The sequence below is a fragment of the Dendrobates tinctorius genome, unplaced genomic scaffold (genome assembly GCF_039654945.1).
Source record: "Dendrobates tinctorius isolate UK_male_01 unplaced genomic scaffold, ASM3965494v1 ptg000133l, whole genome shotgun sequence".
NCBI lineage: Eukaryota > Metazoa > Chordata > Amphibia > Anura > Dendrobatidae > Dendrobates > Dendrobates tinctorius.
The window spans coordinates 18,121,993-18,128,598 of NW_027361801.1; the positions used below are offsets into that span (position 1 = coordinate 18,121,993).

A 6,606-nucleotide genomic window follows, 5' to 3' on the forward strand; every position below is an offset into this window, starting at 1 on the left:
ATTGTTTTTGCATCACCACATTTTGAGAGCTATAACTTTTCCATATTTTGGTTCATAGTCATGTGAGATCTTGTTTAAAGGGACCAGTTGATGTTTATTGGTACCATTTTTGGTAATATGACACTATTGATTTTTGGGAGGCAGATTGAACAAATCAGCAATTTATGAGTTTTTTAGGGGTTATACTGCTCTTGGCACTTAGTGTTGGGTGTCAGCTGTGAAAATCAGCTGACAACTGGCTGATTTTTATTTATTATTTTTAACATTAGATCTTTTTACTACTGATGCTGCATAGGTAGCCTCAATAGTGAAGAGTTGGTCACACTTGTCAAACACTGTTTGACAAGTGTGACCAACCTGTCAGTTTTTCAAGTGATGCTACAGATCGCTTGGAAAACGCTAGTATTCTGCAAGCCAGTTACGCTTGCAAAATGCTAGTTTATCACAGGAAATAGGTGGGAGTTTAAGAAGCAGATTTCCCATGGGAATGCCACACATGTGCACATAGCCTTAAACTGCAACACTTAGGCCATGTGCACACGATGCAGATTTGCAGCGTTTCTGCAGCGGATTTTACCGTGCAGAAACGTTGCATATCCGCATTGTGATGTACAGTACCTTTAAAGTGAATGAAAAAAAAACGCTGTGCAGACGCTGCGGATTTTTCCTGCGGTACAAAATCCGCAGCATGTTGCTTCTTTTGTGCGGTTTTCTATCTCCCGTTACCAAATCCGCAGGGGGAAGACCGCAATGGAAAACCGCGTGAAAAATGGAAGAAATCCGCAGGAAAAATGCAGGTCATTTGACCTGCGGTTTTCTTCCATTCTGCACGGAAAAATCCACAGGGCTCAAAACTCCGTCTGCACTCAGCCTTAAGGCAATATTTGTAGTTGAGCAAGATTCAGGATGTTGGGCCTAGCAAGTGCTAGCAGCAACCATGTGTAGAAGTGAACACTGTGCCCTAGAATACTGGGTAGTGGAGTACAAATTTTGCTCAATTCTCACTTATCAAGTTAAGAGTGACTAATACAAGACAGGCATGACTAGATGTCAAAATATATTTTATTATTTGCCCAACATTAGTTGCATACAAATCATTTAAAGATAGTTTACTTAGGATGAGTATCTGGGATGGGGTGAGGAACACTTACACAACAGATAATTAATGACCAATCACCTGTCTGGTAGCCAGATACAGACCTCACAAAATATGAATGCATAGTAAACAGCAGTGTTCAGATTATACTACTAGTATTTTTTTATCTAGTAAGTATTAATTATATTTTATTACACTGCTTATGTAGCACCATCTAATTCTGCAGTGCTTTACCAATATTGCTGTCCCCAATGGGACTAACAGTCTAAATACACAGTCAGGAACACTTCACAGCAATTTTCTTCATAGGAAGCTAGTCCAGCTGTTCATTGCTTTAAGGCGTATTCTCAAGTTCTCTTGAGCAGCTCAGAGCCATGCTGTCACATTAGTCCATTTCTGGAGAGGTAGAGCACCCTTATTGAGGGGCAGTTCTGTAGTATTAGTAGAGCTATTAAGTTCGGCACAAGTACTGCTGAGATGAGGACTGCCCTGAAGGAAAAAAAGCCAGTTGTGGGGGCTGGTTGTTTTGCAAGATTTATAGCAGCAGCTTGTCAGGAGTTGGGAGGGAGGCAAGCAGCCAACTAGTGAATAGAAATCAGTGGGCTGTAGAGAGGTGGCTGTGATGTTAGGAGTTCATCCCTCTCCTGGAATGCAACTGCTGCTCACAATGGCTCAAGGTCTGAGCAAGCATAGCCTTGTGCCACAGGAGCTCTGTACACCATGAAAGACAAAAGCTCTCATTGCATGAAAATGCCAGTTAGAAAAAACAAGTGCTGTATAACTAAAAGCAACTATTGCATTTTTTCTAGGCTGTATTGTGCATAAATATGTGACTTCAGATTTTGTATTAGTCTAGCCTGATGAAGAGACCTGAGTAGTCTCGAAAGCTTGCAATGTATTACCATCTTTTCAGTTAGCCATTAAAAGGTATCAACTACTGAGGACTCTCAATCCTGAATATTTTTCTAAAAGCAACTAAAAACTTTGCAGTGTATTATACTGCTCTTAACTACATATAGCTAACCAGTTGCCCAGCAAGAGTAAATAGTGATGACATGGGTCTGCAAGCCTCCACATGACTGCCATCTCTTTTGGAGCAATATCAACATGTTAAAGTTCTATAAATAGAAAAACAGAATTAACTTACAGATATCATTACTAACTATGGAAAAGAAAAAAGGTTAGTTCAAACTAGACTGAGAGCAAAAAAAAAAACAAAGTAAAGCACAGAATAGTTATGCGGTTTACAGATGGATACCGTGCAATTTTTCTCCTACCAAACCAAATAAAATTGCATCGTGATCCACCCGACAACAGCAAAACAGTTACAAGATATCACAACACAACCCAGTGGATAGTCCTTTTTCTTCCACAGGCCGGGACAAGTGCAATACTTTTATAACACATACAAGTAATGCAACAAATCCCCACCCATGGAGGAGCCAGAGGATTACAACCAACACTTCTCAGAGATTTTCAGCAGCAGATTACCTCCACTGTCAGTTTTGCATGGATTTGCACAGCAATTGAAATTAGCTGGTGCAAACCTGCCAAACTAACAGTAATGGCAATAATCGTGTGACATGAAGGTCATTCCATAGCGCATATCTCCGGCAGTACTGTAAGTGCCCATACTACAGTAGGAACTATACAAAAGCTACCTGCACTATGAGCACTTTGGCACAGCCTGGACTGATCATTGTTGGAGAGAAATAGTCAGTGACAATTCCATATACATACATTGATATGCAGACACCTTGTGCCAAAAGGAGCATTTAGAGCAGTAGATTCTAAGCTATGCCACTAACTGCACTAGATGCACCTTAACACAAAGCTGCAAGCTGACCGGAACCGGTCTCCAGCTGCAATTGATTCAATTGCCATGGCAATGCTGGAAGTGCTTAGAGTGCAGTAGGTACTAATTGCTACCTGCACTATAAGCACTTTTGCATAACCTAGACTGATCACGGCTGCACTCCTGTTACCTAGAGGAGAAAGAATATATAAAGATTAAACAAGTCAAATCATAAAAAGTTAATAAACTTGCTGACAGTTAACTTATACATTGACTAAATCATCTCTTTAAACACTCAGGCAATTGAGTCCACCTCTAAGTTCACTGCGCAGGCACAAGAGGCTAAAGACCTGATCCAATTGTGCACAGTAGTCACCACATTGGAAGTATAGTAGAGGCCTTACACATTGCGGATCTAGCAGTGCCTTAGTTTCAGTGTGTATCATTTACATGGGACACCTAATTAAACCCACCAGCAGTGTGATCTATAAACTAAACAGTCCTACAAACCAAGATTAAAAAAAAAAAAAAAAAAATTGCTATTGGACAGTAGCCCTAGTTAGGGCTCTGGACAATCTCCATGAAGTGAATCCTTACCAAATAAACAGGAGTTAATTAGATGCAACTTCCTACAATTAGCATAAGCTGATAAAGTAGCAAGCAGTGGAGTGCCATGCTCCCAGAACACAATGGCCATTGACCCCGCTCCATTGTGATGCATTTAACATACTCAGCCCCTGGACTCACTTGTATCTTGCATCCAAACTCCTATCCCTCCACAACTATCCCCACTGGCCAGTTACCTGAAGCTTCAGCAAGCTCCCACTCCGGACTCCACACCACGCGTCCCTGTCCCTCGTGTTCAGATTAAAGAGAAGGAGGGGAGGAGGGAGAACAGCGGAGCATGATGGGAAATGAAGTCCCGGCAATTCAAATGCCACAAGAAAAAAAATCGCGCCAAATCTTAACCCCTACAGGGCTGGATCGCAATGCATGACATCCCTGACAAACATAAGACCACCAACGTTAACCTAAGGAGGGCCTCCCACATCATGCACTAGAGCGCAGCATTTAAATGGCCGGTGCACACGTGCTCCGCGCCTACTTGAGACATTGCAGAGATGTAAACAGGTGTAGGGTCACGTGGTTAGAACGCTGGAGACCTCGACGTTCCATCACCGAGTGACTGTCCCGAGCAATTCGATCCACAGCCGGTAATAGCTGATAACAGAACAGTGGCAGACACAAGGGGCTTGTGAACTGCCAAAAAAAAAAAAAAAAAAAGAAAGACTACAAGTCCCATGGTGCAGGCCGGTAGGAAGACACAGGCGCCATGGGGGACAAACATCTCCAAGGCCTGGAGAAAAAAAAAAAAAGTGATCGCCCCCTCCCTGTTCTCTAGAGAACGCCATGTGCTCGGAATACATTGTGCATGAGCGCTCACCCCATCCAGACAATGCAGGAGCCAACATGGAGCACGCAAGCTGAGCCTATACACCAGCTAGAAAGTAAGGGAAACAAGTCCAGGCCACAGACAAAGAAATGCGCCCCCTCCTCCCCGAACAATCTCAGCTGCGCACTGCCTGCAGCCTCACACGCCGCGCCACCATCACTGCTTGTTTGTGCCCGCAGCCCCGGGCGCCATGTGTGAGCTGCAAAGTACAAAACACGGCGAGCAAGCGCCACACTTCTTCCTCCAACACGCCCCATCCCTTTAATGGCACATCCATGGAGGTTCACTCCTACAGGTGGTGGGGGCAGCCACCTATAAACAGCGCGCTAGCTCACTGCCTTGTTTTGTAAAGTACGTAGTAAAAGAAAGAGGGGGAGCAACTGCTACACAGCCGGCCATGCGCCCACCTCACCCAGGCAGGAGCTGAGGGAGCCCACCACACACACCTCGCCACCCCAAAAATAAAAGCCCAACGTTACCTCATGTCCTGAGAGTGGGGTAAAAGGGGCTTTACAAAAGTGGCGCGAAGCGCTGCACATCACATGACCCGAGCCCAGGGCGGCTCCTTCACTTTCCCAACCAGCCGTGGTGGGGGGAGTATATCCGCTCACATAATTAGCATAATTAATGATGTCCTGCAGCTGCCCGATAAGGCACCCACCAAAAAAATAAAAAAACCACCATTAGCCCCTCAGGTAATCGTCTAAGTGTGCGGTGAACACCTGAATAGATAAACTCTGATTTCTAGTCAAAGTCTGTCACAGGCAATAATAGCTCCTGAGGGGGTCATTAACATGGCATCCTGCTGTGTGATGGTTTTTTTTGCTTTACATATGGTAAAAAAATAATTGTATATCAAATAAATAATATATAAATATAGTTATATAAAAAAAATTTTTAAATATTTTCTATTTTTTATGTTCCAGGAAAAGCCAGGCTGAAACTGACAGAAATGTAGTTTGTGACTAGACATTTCTGTATAACATTCTCTTCTTTATTATCGTATTCTTATATAATGTCAGAATTGCAGCGTCCAGACGGGAATAATATATAGACATGTCTATTTACCAAGTGCACGCCAATTTGCTATCTAAAATAGCATGTTTATTGCTCACCTTTAGGTTTTTGTTCCTTGCCATGTTCTTCACAAAATGGAGGTCAAGTAAAACAAAAATGTATGAAGTAAATTTGGTCTGGGCCAAGTGACACATATAAAAAATGTGTGAATGTATGGCGTGGGACAAAATGGAGGTGACCTAAAACCAAAATGTATGAAGTAAATTTGGTCTGGGCCAAGTGACACATATAAAAAATGTGTGAATGTATTGCGTAGGACAAAATGGAGGTGACCTAAAACCAAAATGTATGAAGTAAATTTGGTCTGGGCCAAGGGACATATAAAAAATGTGTGAATGTATGGCGTGGGACAAAATGGAGGTGACCTAAAACCAAAATGTATGAAGTAAATTTGGTCTGGGCCAAGTGACACATATAAAAAATGTGTGAATGTATTGCGTAGGACAAAATGGAGGTGACTTAAAACTAAAATGTATGAAGTAAATTTGGTCTGGGCCAAGTGACACATATAAAAAATGTGTGACTGTATGGCGTAGGACAAAATGGAGGTGACCTAAAACCAAAATGTATGAAGTAAATTTGGTCTGGGCCAAATGACACTTATAAAAAAAAAGTGTGAATGGATGGCGTATTTAAATCCCTTATAACAGTGCATAAAGCCATTTTGTACAGCCTTGTGACAAGCATTACACGGCCATTTTTCATACAATTTAATCCTTTTGTTTCATGTGTCTCCATCTTGTAAATATACCCCTTTGGTAGTTCTCAGCTGGCGACATGGTCGAAGTAAAAGATTCTCATCCCCGGGGGTCATCTGTCTTAAATTATTTCAAATATGATATGGAAAAATCAACACTAATAATTAAAAAAGAATACGCTGTATTTACGCTGACTAAAGCCGCCAGTTCACACTTCCACAATCGCTATTTGCGTCATGTTCCCTGGTAGCATAAATGTTGCGTTTTTCCTGCAGCGTTTAATAGTACAAGCAAAGTAGATGTGATTTCATGAAAATTCGCACCCCCTGTGCGTTTAAAGATGCCGATGAACTGTATTTTTTTTTTCCTAAATGCTATATCGCTACGATGAGTTTGTTGCAGATTTTCTGTAAGGCTATGTGCACACGTTGCGGATTCCGCTGCGGGTTTTTCCGCGCGGAAACACAGGTAAAACCGCAGGTAAAGT

At 42.3% G+C, this 6,606-nt stretch overlaps 1 long non-coding RNA gene across 1 annotated transcript; it reads right to left on the reverse strand.

Moving 5' to 3' along the window:
• Positions 1–1,044: 1,044 nt before the first annotated feature.
• LOC141048107 (uncharacterized) lies at positions 1,045–4,909 on the reverse strand. Its single transcript, XR_012219961.1, has 2 exons — positions 4,824–4,909; positions 1,045–1,585 (listed from the first exon to the last, which is right to left on the reverse strand). It is a non-coding gene; the product is annotated as an uncharacterized lncRNA (long non-coding RNA).
• Positions 4,910–6,606: the final 1,697 nt, after the last annotated feature.